Raw genomic sequence first — 14771 nt, 5'->3', positions numbered from 1 at the left:
AGATAAGTACAAAAAACACCATTTTAAACAGTGCAGTGCTTAATACTTTTTCATCATTTTGCATATGAACAAGAAAAGAATTAAAACATGATAACAAAAATTAAAATCAAAGAAACAGGAGGATGAAGACATATCAGATATGGGAGAATTAGCCAAAACATTTAAGTGAGATGAAGAAACAGATGAACCAGCAGAAGTGAATAATTTAGACGTGATATTAATGTCTTTAAAGATACCTTTGTGTATGAAAAAAGGTAGGTCATTCTAAAGCCATTCTGACATGAGTAGCATAGAGGAGAATGTAACTAATTCATGTAGCATATTAGGAGCTGATGATGTGAGTGAAGTAGTTGATGCTGAGGAAGAGGTAAACTGTTTTCTTGTTTTGAAGTATAGTCTTTGTAGTTGAGGAAGGTGAAAAGGAGATACTTGAATTATGATTAGCAAATAAGTATTCAACATTACTGGTTAATGCAGAAAACTGGTAAACATCTAAATTTTGCAAAAACAATATTGTGTGGGTAAGATTACCCAAATTTTGTAAACATTTGGAAGCTGACTGGTGGGAAAAGCATCAGAAATAAATTTTTGAATGGTTCAAAAACAATTCATGGGAACTTTGTGTTAATATAGTAAATGGTGTTGATGCATGTAAAATGTTTGACTCTGGTAAAAAGTTTAATAACTATTGCATTGAGGGATCATGGTTAGAATTCCTATATTGATTTGAATATGAATATTGGTGTGTATCAAACAGTGGAAAATCCAGGATGGAATATAACAATATTATGAAAAGTAAAGTTGCTACTCGCCATATAGCGGACATGCTGAGTCACAGATAGGCACAACAAAAAGACTGTCATAAGATAAGCTTCCAGCCAACAAAGCCTTTGTCGAAAATAGATGACACACACACACACACACACACACACACACACACACACACACACACACACACACACACACACACACACACACACACACACATGACTGCAGCCTCTGGCAGCTGAAGCCACACTCAGCGTATCATGACAGTCTTTTCGGTGTGCCTAGCTGCGACTCATCGTCTGCACTATATGGTGAGTAGCAACTTTCCTTTTCATAATATTGGTGTCTAATTACATTAACTTATTTTTTTGGTCATTTCCATTATAGCCTGTTGTAGATCTTGGCACAGTAAATTCCAGAGTATGAATTATTTCTGCAAAGAGGAAGAAGTTGTTTGGTTCATTTTGTTGTATGATTAATCTTAATTGAAAAGTGGAAGGTGTTCGGTTCAATTCTTCATTCTTTTTATTTCAATAGTCAAATTACAATATTTTCAGCTAATATGCACAGCAACAATGTAACACATACCACTATCAATGTATCACTTAACTTTCTTCCCATAATTAACTACTGTTTTAAAAAATAATGAAATTAGCAATATTCATATTAACTTTCTGATTAAAAACATATTCTTTGTATAAATATGCACAACCATTTTATTTGTGTCATACAAACTATAAATTGTTTGTATGTAAAAGAAATAATGTTGTCAGTTGATCCTCATTGGATCGCGTTGTAAATACTTGGTATATATTGTGCTGTTTACTAAATTGTAACAGTGAATATTGACTGGTTCCAGTACATGTTAAACGCATGCTTGGTAATTATTCTCATCATTGACTAATAGGCACTGTAGTAAACTTAAGATATTATGACATGTGTAGCATGTATATTAAGTTTCCTTATAAAAATTGTTTTCTGTCGTTTTCAGTCTGCATACAGAGGGTACAAGGAAAGACAACGTGTGAAGTCCATAGGTAAGCTACAGATAAGAAATTTATGTAGCCTCATACAATATCACAACAAAATGAGAACCAGTTCTTTCTTCAACTCTTTCTTATTACTTTGCAAGCGAAAGAGTGTTGACATTCAGAATATCCTTTTTCAGATGTTGCTGCACATCATACACATGTTGACTCAAGAAAGAAAGCAGCTACTGTAATTCAGGTATGTCATTTATTTGCTCAAAATTCTCCTTACTATCTTCAGTTTCTAAACTACTACATAAAAATGATAACTCCAAGGTAGTAACAGTGAGTAAAACTGAGGAAAGGCAATGAGTATCTTCTGTAGTTGATTGATGTGGAGACATTGATATATGTAATAGAACACAGGCATAATTAAATACAACTCATTTTCTAGTCTTAAGTACTTTTTGTCACATTTACACAGACATTCAAATGAGCTCAACAGCAACCACATGCACATGTATGGTTCTCAGTGAGCTTATGTGTGTGTGTGTGTGTGTGTGTGTGTGTGTGTGTGTGTGTGTGTGTGTGTGTGTGCCAGCCGGGGTGGCCGAACGTTTCTAGGTGCTACAGTCTGGAACTGCACGACCGCTATGGTCGCAGGTTCAAATCCTGCCTCGGGCAAGGGTGTGTGTGATGTCCTTAGATTAGTTAGGTTTAAGTAGTTCTAAGTTCTAGGGGACTGATGACCTCAGAAGTTAAGTCCCATAGTGCTCAGAGTCATTTGAACCATTGTGTGTGTGTGTGTGTGTGTGTGTGTGTGTGTGTGTGTGTGTGTGTTGTGTGCTTTGGGTTGTAACAATGTTATGAAAAGTAAAGTTACCACTCACCACATATGGTGAGTGGCTACTTTCCTTTTCGTAATATTGTTACATTCCATCCTTGATTTTCCATTGTACATTGGGTTGGGTAGTTCAAAAGCTAGTTAAATCTCTGTTTCTGTGTGTTCCATGTCAATCAGCTAATAGTAATTTATTTTTGTTCTTGAATTTTATCTACAATTTCCACACTAGAGTCTTAATGTACTGCTGCACCATTTTTCTGGTTTAATTGGTATCTGAAATTAACTATTTCACCATTTTGTTTATTTCATTCTGCATGTGAGACAGAAAATATGTGTACTGGTCATAGTGTTCTTCTAAATGATAAAGAATGAAGTAGAATGAAGAAAAAAATTAGAAAAAGTAATGTACAGGCAGCTTCTCAACCATCTGACCACAAATGACATATTATGAAGAACACGGTTTAGATTTCTGAAGGGTTCTGATATCGAGAAGGCTATTTACACCTACAGTGAAAATGTACTTAATTCATTAAATAACAAGTTACAAGCAGCAGGTATTTTCTGTGATTTGTCAAAGGCATTAAATTGTGTGAACCACAACATCCTTTTAAATAAATTAGAATTCTATGGTGCCACGGGCAGTGCTGCAAAATGGTTCAAGTCATACCTCACTAACAGGAAACAAAGGGTGTCAGTGCAAGGGACTAATGAATTAAGTCATCAGTCATCATCAGAATGCGAAGAAATTACATGTGGTGTCCCACAAGGATACATCTTAGGGCCATTGCTTTTTCTTGTGTACATTACTGATCTCTCATCAGTTACACTGCCAGAAGAAGAGTTTGTTTTGTTTGCAGATGACACTGGTATTGCAGTAAATAGTATGTCGAGTGTAGTTCTAGAAAGATCTGCTAATGATATTTTTATGGGTATTACTAAATGGTTTAAAGCCAACTTACTGACATTAAACTTTGAAAAGACTCACTATATGCACTTCAGAACCTGTAAGAGGTTTCCACCCAGCATATGCATAAAGTATGAGGAAGAGCATATAGAAGAGGTTGACAGTCTTAAATTCCTGGGATTACAACTCGATAATAAATTCAGTTGGGAGGAGCCCACCACAGAACTGCAGAAACGCCTTAACAAATATGTATTTGCAATTGAAGTGTTAGCAGACATAGGTGACATAAAAATGAAAAAGCTTGCATACTTTGCCTACTTTCATTCCATAATGTCATATGGTATAATATTTTGGGGTAACTCTTCAAGTCAAACAAAAGTTTTCAGATCCCAAAAGTGTGTAATACGTATTATTTGTGGAGTAAATTCACGGACATCCTGTAGAAACCTCTTCAAAGAACTGGGTATACTAACTACTGCCTCTCAGTACATTTACTCCTTAATGAAATTTGTCCTAAATAATATATCTCTTTTTCCAACAAACAGCTCAGTTCATACACACAATACCAGGAACAAAAATGATCTGCACAAGGACTTAAAAGAACTTACTTTAGTTCAAAAAGAGGTCCACTACTCAGGAAAACTTATCTTCAATAATTTTCCAGCAAACATAAAAAATTTAGTTACAAACAAAGACCAGTTTAAAAGGAGCCTGAAAGACTTACTAGTGGCCAACTCCTTCTACTCCACTGACGAATTTTTTAATGGAAACAAATGATGTATTGATATATTCATACTATTAGTATTGTTATTTCAGCTTTTTTTTAAACTAATGTAATCTAAACTTTGTTAAAACATGAGATTTTGACCACTTCACCTTTAGGCATGGGCACCATGCATATGTATATATATTTAAGTGTAATGTAGGTGACAACTATGTGACATTGAAAGCCCACAAGCTGTAATTCATTGTTCTCGCAGCACATTCTCTAACTGGGAAATTTTGAGCACTGTAAGTATGTTGTTCGAATAATGTCCATGTACAAAATGCCATGATCCAGAGACGCTCTACAATTACGGACCTGGTCTTTTCAGCATTAGTCTTATGGAATTTCTTTTTTAATCATCTTCCTGCAATTATTGGATTTAGTGAACAGGTGTTGACTAATGTACACAACACTGCAGAACTTAATTTCTTATTTTTCATTCTCTTCATATTTATTGACACTAAGTACAGTTTCAATAATCAGCTTTGTAAAATGTAGGGGCATCAATATTTTAGCACAAATCAATAAGCTACACCATTTAGCAGAAGCGATGTATTCACAAATGAAAATGACTGACATCAATGTTCACATTTTAACTGATGAGCCCTAACTGACTGACATAGAAGTTTGCATTTCAATTGCCAGGCATAGACTGACTGCTAACACCTATTTATAGATGCGCATATCATAGAAACTACAAAATGATGAAATACATGATTGTTAAGTTCAAGATAATAATGTAAAAGACAGAAAAAAAACAAAAATACATAGATTTACTTAACTGAAAAATGTAAAATTATGAAATGAGAAAATAATAAGTATTACTTTGTGAGAGGGAAATTTTAATGTGCAGTTTGCCATGACTTTTTTCAGAAAGTGAAATTTTCTGATTGAAATATCTAACAAACTAAAATGTTATTTTAGTAAAATCAACGCTACTAAACTGTAACTCTGGATTTTGGAAATAATTACATTTTTGGATTAGAATATTCAGGAACATAAAAATTTTGAATGTAAATAACTTTTAAAATATAAAGTTTTCAGAAAAAATAAAATGTTTACAAGAAAGAGGAGAATGAGGGCTTTCAAATAAGCTGTTTGAGTCTTAAAGCATACAATTTTGACATGCATTTGGTTTACAGGTATAGTATATTACAAGTATTCTTTTAAATAAAATGTTTTCACATGAACAAAAAGTACTATTGTCATTATCCAGCAGTTATAAGCCCTGTAGACCAAGTGTTACATCAACGATCAGTCTCCATTGCATTCTGTCTGTTGTTGTTTCCTTCCAATTGACTACATTCAGAGCTTTTGCATCTTTCTTTATGTCACCTTCCCGTGTGTTTCTTGGTCTGCCTTAGTGACTTATTATTGTAATGTGGGCAATGAAAGCTTGCTTAGGAAGATGGATTTCTGGCATATGGGTTATGTGATGTATTACATAACCTGTCTCTTGGAACCATCTCCTCTTTCAAAATTGTAAAATGCTAGTCTGGTTCATGATCCCATAAATTTCATTATTCTTTCTAGCTCTCCAAGTACCTCTGTCTCTCACTGGGTCGCAGATTGTTCTCATTGCCTTTCTTTCAAATGTTAGAAGCTGTTGTGTCTTTCTTTTAGTTAGCGTCCAGCTTTTTGAACCACAGAGAACAATGAGGGCATACAACACCATTGTAGATCTTGATTTTTGCAGAATGTAATATAGTTTTAGACTTGAATGTATGTCTTAGAGCATACAGAGTCTCAAGCCAGCAGAGATTCTTTGGTTCGCATCTATGGGTATTTGCTTGCAACAACTGTACCAATTTACCAGTTACTTGAACTGGTCAACAGACTTGAACTTGTCTCAGTTAATGGTGATGTGCTTTTGTGCATATTTATTTCTGTCTACTTGCATATGTTTGCTCTGATTTTGGTTTATTGATGAGCAGTCCTGCTTTACTTGCTGATGTGGAAATGCTTTTATACATTTCTCCAAGATCCAAGAGCACTCATACAATTGTTTATAGGGGAGCAAAATTGGGGAGTATGAAGTATTTTTAATAGTTTGTAAGTAACAGTAGTGAAGTTTCATTACCAACACTGCTAAAATATCAGCTTTTAAATCTTTTTATTTTTAAGAAAAACTCCTGACAACACTATATTTTTTCCTTTCGCTGAGAGCTGGGGGGGGGGGGGGGGGGGCCACAGCAGGGGTGGTAGTGGCAGCATTGGAAGGAGCAGAGCCTGCAACAGAGATGGTGCAGCCCCCGCCCCCCTCCACTAGTCATCCACTATGAAAAGCCACAGCAAACCCAAAAATGGTCCAGCGAAATTGATATGAATTGACTGCCAGGGGCCATCCAGTCAGGACCAGTTGGAAAACTGATGAGGAGGAGCAGACAAGTTCTCAACAAAATCCTTGCAACTCATGATCTTGCGTTCAATGTCTTATTCCATACAGCAGATTTTAAAATCAGCACACAGGCAAAGGCAGCCAATGGGTTTCCTGACAGTGATGAGGGAGAAGCCCACTGACTAGCAGAAATGGGCATAGGAACCTCCAGGTCCTGCATATGATGCAGTTGTGCTGCAATGATGTCCCGAATAGTGTAAGAAACTTCCTGAGCTTTGATGAACCTCAGCTAGGCCATATCCTTCAAGGTAGAATGATCAATAAAACCTTTAGCCCTACCCAGAAAGTCATCAAAAAGCTGGTGAAATTTGTCACAGAGTTCTGTGATGCTGTTGTAAGAGTTAATCATTGCCACATTATCTGAGATCTGAAGACCAAGAATCTCAAAGGTATTAAGGCCAAAAATGTTGGGACTGTAATGGGAGTGGAGCACCATGACCGGAACTCTCTTAGATGTAGATTGGTATTGCTTCAGAAAAGAACAGGTGCCCAGGACAGCATGCGATCCCCATTGTATGCAGTGAGGACCTATGTTGGAGGCCATGGAGAACTGAGATTCTCGAACATGCCTCTGTTAATCAAAGCCACAGAAGCCCCAGTATCCAGCTGCAGTTGTACAACCAGGTTCCAGATATGCAACTGAATGAACAGCTTTTTTTGCTACCCATATGAGCAAGGAGGGATGCTGGGGATGACTGACAACTGGAGTTGATCCCAGTGCAGTGGAAACACTATAACAGGTTTTAACCAGGGACAATTTGTCAGAAACTGACTAGTGCAGGAACACAGCATTGTCGCCATTGACCTGATTTACGTCCATTGCCTCTGAGCTGTAAGTTGACAGAGGGACAGACTGCCCATGCAATTTCTTGGAGCAAACTTCTTGAATGTGGCCAACTTACTTGTAAAATAAACATTTGGCCCAGTGAAAATGACAGGCATCACTATCGTGATAAATGTAGCAATGAGGCCATGATTGCAACTTGCCAGTGGGCACAGCTGCCATGGATGTGACTTGGGTTGCTTATTATGCCAAGTAGAAACATAAGGCCTGTGTGGAAGGGACAAATGAGTGTCAAGGGCAGAAACCATGGGTGGTGACATCTCCAACTCAGCGGTGTCAAATAATTCTTGTGCCTCAATTGCACGAATGGCATCCTCAAGGGAAGGGTCTGAGAGCTTGTAAACCTCTACATGAAGTCAGGAATAAGTAACACTTAGAACAACTGTGCCCCGGGACATAGTGTTAGCATTTGACTTACCACAAGGACAGACAAATTTGCATGTGTAGGTCATATCAGATAACTCCATGAGCCATTATTGGTATGAGTGGGAAGGTTGGCATTTTGTGCAAAAAAACTTATAATGAGCAGAGACAACCAACATCTGAAAGTAAAATACTTATCAAGAACATTAATGACATCCAAGAAAGGAACTGATTATGGTTGAGTAAGGGAAAACAGCTTAATGCAGGTATGCAAGATATCAACAATAACCCAAGACAAGAAATAAGATTGCTGAACATCACCTGAAATGTTGTGGGCCACTAAGTGTTGAAACAGCTGCCATTTGTATTCATCCCATTCTTCCACCGCAATGTCTAAATTGCAGAATGGCGGGGCCGATCAATGTCAGCTGCCACTGTCATGAGGCTGGGTGAAGCACTGATGCAAGGCTTGTTGCAGTAACTGCCAGCCATCCAATGGAAATGTCAACTTCAGCATCGGTTGAGGGAATTGCAATTGAGACTGAAAAAGGTCTTGAGTGACACAGTTTCCTGAAATTGGGGAACTGCTGTGTGGTGGAAAGAAGAGAAGAAACAAGGCAGACAAAAGCAAAGAAATGAATGGATGTCTTCCAATGACATTTGACAAAACAAGAGAAGAAAAGAAATGCACAGTGACCTCTTAATCAGAGGCAATGAGACACCTGACCAGAGGCAAGGGATGACCAGTGAAACCAAAACTGAAATCAAAACCATTGACCAGCCTCTGTCGCCACTAATTTAATGTATCTGGGAAGTGCGGAAGAACAAAAACTGGAGGAGTGAGTGGAAAGACAAGTTTAATCTCTCAATTGAAGTTCACACAAGAAATGAATACAAACACTGTGAGATGGAATTGTATACCAAGTCCCTATCACAATCACACAACACTATCAATTCAAGTCTGTATATGTCCATAGTTTCAAGTGGTGAGTCCAGACACTATGCAAGAATGCAGCATGACTTCGCACTACAGAAGTCGCTTAGGGGTGGTCGTGCTTGTGCTGTTAAGAGGTGGTGGTGCCGGTTGTCTATCAGCTATAAGTTGAACACTGCCTGATTCTTTGTTGTGAAACGTTGTGCATCATGGTCGATAATTGATGACACTGCAGGAAAGACAAACTGGATGCTGTAAGAGGGGGAGTGTTTATTAAAGTTGACAAAAATATTGTGTCCATCATGGTTAAAATTGAGTCAAACTGTGAAGTTATCTAAATCTGAGGAACAAGCCTAGGCAAAATCAAGGTAATTACTGGCAGTTTTTACTGACCACCCAATTCTGCAATGACGATTTTAGAAATATTCAGAGAAAATCTATGCTCAATAGTGCACATGCAGTATTATTTGGAGGTGACTTTAACCTAGTGAGTAAAGACTGGACATCTGTAGATTCATTGCAGGTGGTATTTACAAACAGTCTTTTGAAGTAGTTTTGAACACATTTTCTGAAAACTGTCCACACATACTGAAAATTCTTTTAGGCCTTGTAGCCACAAAAAGACCTGACCTTACCAGCAGTGTCAGTATGGAGATAGGGATTAGTGATTATAATGTCATTGTAGCAATGAAATTTACTAAAATTAATAAACTAATCAAGAATACTAGAAGAGTATTTTCACTAGAAGAGCACATTTGCTTTCGTTAGCATCCCACTTAGGCAATGAATGGACATGATTCACTTCCATTATGACAGATATAAAGGAATTATGGGAAAAGTTTAAAATGATAGTAAATTGTGCCCTCTAGGCACATGTGCCAAGGAGTGGATTAAGGATGGAGAAGACTCAGTGTGGTTTAATAACAAAATTCAGAAAATGCTGATGGAACAGAGACAGATGCACTCTCGGTTAAAATAGGAACGTGCAAATGATGACAGCTAAAACTTATGCATGTGTATGTAAAGGGATTGAAGTTTTAAGTATACAACAACTTCCACCATCATACCTTAGCAAAAGGACTTGCCAAAGACCGGAGAAAATTTTGGTCCTACATGTAATCACTAAGCAGGTCAAAGGCTGCTACCTAGTCCCTAGTTGACCAGTCTGGTGTGGCTTTAGAAGACAGCAATAACAAATATGTAGTTTTAAATTTTTGTGTTTAAGAAAATATTCACACAGGAGGATTGTAAAAACATACCATCATTTGACCATACCACAGACTCCCTTATGGGGGTCATATCAGTGTGCTGCTTGACACAGTCACAATTATTAAATATCTATTCATAATGTTGTGAAGTGATATGAGATGTAATAGGGAAAGGTGAATGGTCAATTTCAGTTTATTGGGAAAACTTTAGGAAACTTAAACTCACCTACAAAGGAAGCAATGTATAGAACACTGTTGTGAACCATTTTTGAGTGTTTGGTATCCCCACCAGAATTGATTAAAGAAAGACATTGAAGCAATTCAAAGGTATGTTGGATCTTTTGTCCCAATAATTTCCACCTAGGATCATCAAATTGTTCCCCCATGCCCTAGCAACAATGTACTTCCTACATAATGTGATGCATTTTATGGGATGACAGGTGACACAGTGATGGGATTCCCACTGTCTCCAATCATTGTGAACCTCGTCATTGAGCTCTTTAATGAGCAATTTCTATACTCTGTAACATTGTGTCTGTCTCTCTTCCTACATGATAACAGCTTCCTGATATGGTCACAAGGTGAAAATGCACTGTAATTGCTCAATTTATAACATGTGCATTGTCCATCCGCCACACATGAAATGTACTGTTGAGATGGGGATAGGTGGCAAGATACTATTCTTGGATGTTTTAGTTGAGTGGAACTCAGAAGGCTGGCATGGTAATTCTGTGTACAGGAAACACAGGGACATTGACTAATGCTTGGACGCAAATAGTTTATGCTACCCTATTCACAAGGAAGAGTTCTTGAACACATTACTACACAGACCAAAGACTACTTCTGAAGATGAACATCTACAGTCTGAATTGGAGCATTTGTGATGCATGTTCAGAGAAAATATTACAGCAAGGGCGAATTGCAAATGCTTTCAGATACATGCAATGTATTTGCAAATTGTGAATATGTTGTTGAGACTCTCCTTGGAAGGTTCCAGATGCTGCTACTGAGCCTGGGTAAGCCTAACACCATGCCAGTCCTGAGACAGGACTCAAAAGCTTGAGTGTTTCATTTGAAGCGATGCAGCTTGAAAACCAAGAATATTTTATTCAGGCATGCCAGTGTGAAAGAGCCTGAGGACAGAGTTACACTTATGCAAAATAAATAACCAAGCAAAAACAAAATTATAAATGTAAGTAAAAAAATCTAATACTGTCTTTTTATCTGCTCCATGAACATGTATCTCGCCATTTTCTTCACTTTCTCTCTGTTTATGTACTAGCATGTTTTTTCCTATTGATTTCCTTTTCAACCTAATACTCTTCCTGTACCCTCCAGCATCTGAGATACCACGTATAGTGCAAAATCCAACTGATGCTTTTTTTACATAACATCCTGAGGCCATGGAACAAGGAAATCAGGTAGATGCAGTGTTCCTTGATTTGCGGAAAGCATTTGACACAGTACTGCTCCAGTGTCTCTTAACAAGTTTGGTTATTTAGAGTATCAAACAAAGTTTGTGATTAGGTTGAGGATTTCTTGTCAAGCAGGATGCAGTATATTATCTTGTATGTACTGTCACTGACTGAAGTAGAAGCAATACTAAATGACATTTTATTGTGAGAGATATTAAAACTGTATACTTGTTTAAAATATTGGTTGTTTAGCAGTTTGAGCTGCAAATTTAGCAAATGTTTACAAGTGTTGGTCAGTTAATTAATTTGCAGATCTTTAGGTTTCTAAATAAAATGTTAATAAATACCTATTTGAGTAGATAATATAGATTTAGTATATTTATAGTTTAAGTTTAAAAAATATGATTGATTAATCACAAGTTGTAAAATAGACAAATAGCTCCTTACCAGATATTTAACAGCATTCAGTGGTGTCCAACATATTACTGTAAGTACAGTCAAAAAGTTTGCTTTTGTTGGCATTCCTGCAGCATAAATGCAATGTTGTGTGACTCCAAAATTGGCATATAAGCACCGATATATAGGCAAAGGATTAGTGCGACTTTCATCTCTTTCTAGCAAGTGTGAGTAAATGAGGAAAATGAATTATGATGATTTTATTACCAAATACATCCAAACAGGACCAATGTACCTTGTTTTTTTTTTCTTTGCTGCCGAAGGAGAAACACTGGCAGACATCCATTGGATAATGAAGAATGTGTATGGGGCAGCATGTCTGTTGAAAACTACCATTTATGGAATGGTGCGCCAAGATTCATCTATGTCTACATCACTACTCGGCAGTTCACACTTAAGTGCCTGACAGAGGGTTCTTCAATCCACCTTCACACTATTTCTCCACCATTCCACTCTCGAACTGCACATGGGAAAAATGAACACTTAAATCCTTCTGTATGAGCTCTGATTTCTCTTATTTTATCAAGCGATCGTTTCTCCCTATGTAGGTTGGTGACAGTAAGAAATTTACACGTTTGCAAAAGAAAGTTGATGACTGATATTTTATGAAAAGATCTCACCACTGTGAAAAATGCCTTTGTTTTAGTGATTGCCACTCCAACTCACTTATCATATCCATGTCACTCACTCCCATATTTCATGATAATACAAAACAGGTTGCACTTCTTTGGTCTTTTTCAGTGTCCTCCATCAAGCCTGTCTAGTAAGGATCCCATACTGCACAGCTTTTTTTTTTCAAAAAGCATAGTGTGGACAGTCTCTTTAGTAGATCTGTTGCATCGTCTAAGGGTTCTGCCAGTGAAACACAGTCTTTAGTTTGCCTTTCCCACAATGTTATCTATGTGATCATTCCAGTTTAAGTTGTTTGTAATTGTAATCTCTAAGTACTTAGTTGAATTCACAGGCTTTGTGTGATTTATCGTGTAAATGAAATTTAGCTGATTTCTTCTCTTACTCATGTGGATGGCCGCACACTTTTCCTCATTCAGACATGATTGCCACTTTTTGTACCATGGAGATATTATCTGTAAATCATGTTGCAATTTTTATCTTCTAATGAACTCACTACATGGTAAATGACAGGATAATCTGCAAATAGTCTAAGAGGAGTGCTCAGATTGTCTCCTAAACTGTTTTTACAGATTAGGAACAGCAGGGGACCTATACCACTTCCTTGAGGAATTCCAGATATCATGTCTGTTTTATTTGACCATTTCCTAATGATTACTATATACTGTGATCTTTCTGTCAGGAAATCGTGAATTCAGTTACATAACTGAAGTGCTACTCTGTAGGCATGAAATTTGATTAGAAGTCCCTTGTGAGGAACAGTGTCAAAAGCCTTCTGGAAATCTAGAGGATCCTTGCTGCTGATGATCCTTATCCTGATGATAAGGAATGTCTCCATAACAAAGAAGCTACACCAACTCAAGTGGGAGACACTTGAGCATCTGCTCTCCAGTCCTGACCTCTCCCCATGCACCTTTCATGACTTTGATCCCTTATAAAAGGCTTTGAAGTGTCAATGATTCCTGTAGAGTAAGGACGTGCAACAAGCAGTTACAGATTTCTTCACACATTAGGACACAGTGTTTTACCAAATTGGTATCTTCATCCAGGTTCTTCAGTAAGATGATTGCCTCAATGCTCATGGTGATTTTGCACGATTCACATACCATACCTGGACTGTACAGCTTTCAAACAGACACTTTTTGATGGCCCCTAATAGTTCATATGATTATATGTGTATTTATTAGCCATTCAGCATGTTTACCATGCAGTTGGCTTGATCAAAATACATTTTACATATTCATAACAGTATAGCTCTTATTAATTTTTACATTATACATTATGCATATATGCACATACATATTTTTAGCAGTTAGTAATTATTGCATTTTACGTGCATCGTCATTTTACATATACACTTAAATACATAAACTTCTTACTAATCAGAAGATTTCAGTAATAATCGTTATATAGTTTACTTTCAAGAATTAATTATATAGTTTTACACAATTAGTTGATGATAGATATATTATTTCATTGTTTATACATTCCTTCCTGGTTATTTCCAAAATGTTCTTCAATTGAGAAGTCTGCTTTATTTTTAAACCATGTGTCTAATATCTCCTTTAATTTAAAAAGGGTGAGTGTTTTACTGATTGTGGCAGTTTATTATGTACCTTTGGACTTAGGTGTTTGTGACTGTTGTGTCAGTGACAGCCTAGAATATGGTATATCTAGCATGCAGTTGTTTATAGTGCTGTTCAAATGTAAATTCATTCTCTGTGTAAATTGTTGTATATTTTCTTTTACATATATTAAGCAGTTATACATGTGGAGCCTTGGGAGGGTCATTATGTCTAATAGGCTGAAGTGCTTCTTACAGGTTTCTCTTAGACCCGATCCTTGTATACATCTAATTGATTTTTTTTTTCCATTTGAATACACAGTTTGTGCCTGTTGAATTACCCCATAACAGAATCCCATATTGTAGCTGTGACGGAGAGAATGCATAGTAGCAAAGCATTGATAAACTTTTACTGACAGAATATCTTACTTTATATTGCAGGAATATCATGCACACAAGTTTGCCTTTCAGATAGCTTGTATAGTCATCCCATGAGAGCCTTTGGTCTTTTTTTAGGCCCAATAGTTTGACACTGTGATTCTCATCTTTCTGTACCTCCAGATTAAAATAAATTTCCTCCATTTTTGCATTGTTTATATATAACTGGTTAGCAATGCACCACACCCTACATTTTTCAAAAAGTTCATTATTTTTGTTTACCGCCTATTGCATACTCTCACCTGTGGAGATCATGGTCATATTATCAGCG

At 36.9% G+C, this 14771-nt stretch overlaps 1 protein-coding gene across 1 annotated transcript in view; it reads left to right on the top strand.

Annotated features, from left to right (window-relative positions):
• The first annotated feature begins 1779 nt into the window (after positions 1-1779).
• Positions 1780-14771, top strand: part of LOC124716910 — a 113565-nt gene continuing 100573 nt past the window's right edge. Inside the window, exons 1-2 of the mRNA XM_047243481.1 lie at positions 1780-1805; positions 1937-1995. The gene's annotated coding sequence lies outside the window, so the exon portion shown is untranslated. The remainder of the gene's footprint in view (positions 1806-1936; positions 1996-14771) is intronic.

This window comes from Schistocerca piceifrons, chromosome 1 (genome assembly GCF_021461385.2).
Source record: "Schistocerca piceifrons isolate TAMUIC-IGC-003096 chromosome 1, iqSchPice1.1, whole genome shotgun sequence".
Classification (NCBI taxonomy): domain Eukaryota; kingdom Metazoa; phylum Arthropoda; class Insecta; order Orthoptera; family Acrididae; genus Schistocerca; species Schistocerca piceifrons.
This window is presented reverse-complemented; position numbering and strand designations above follow the sequence as displayed.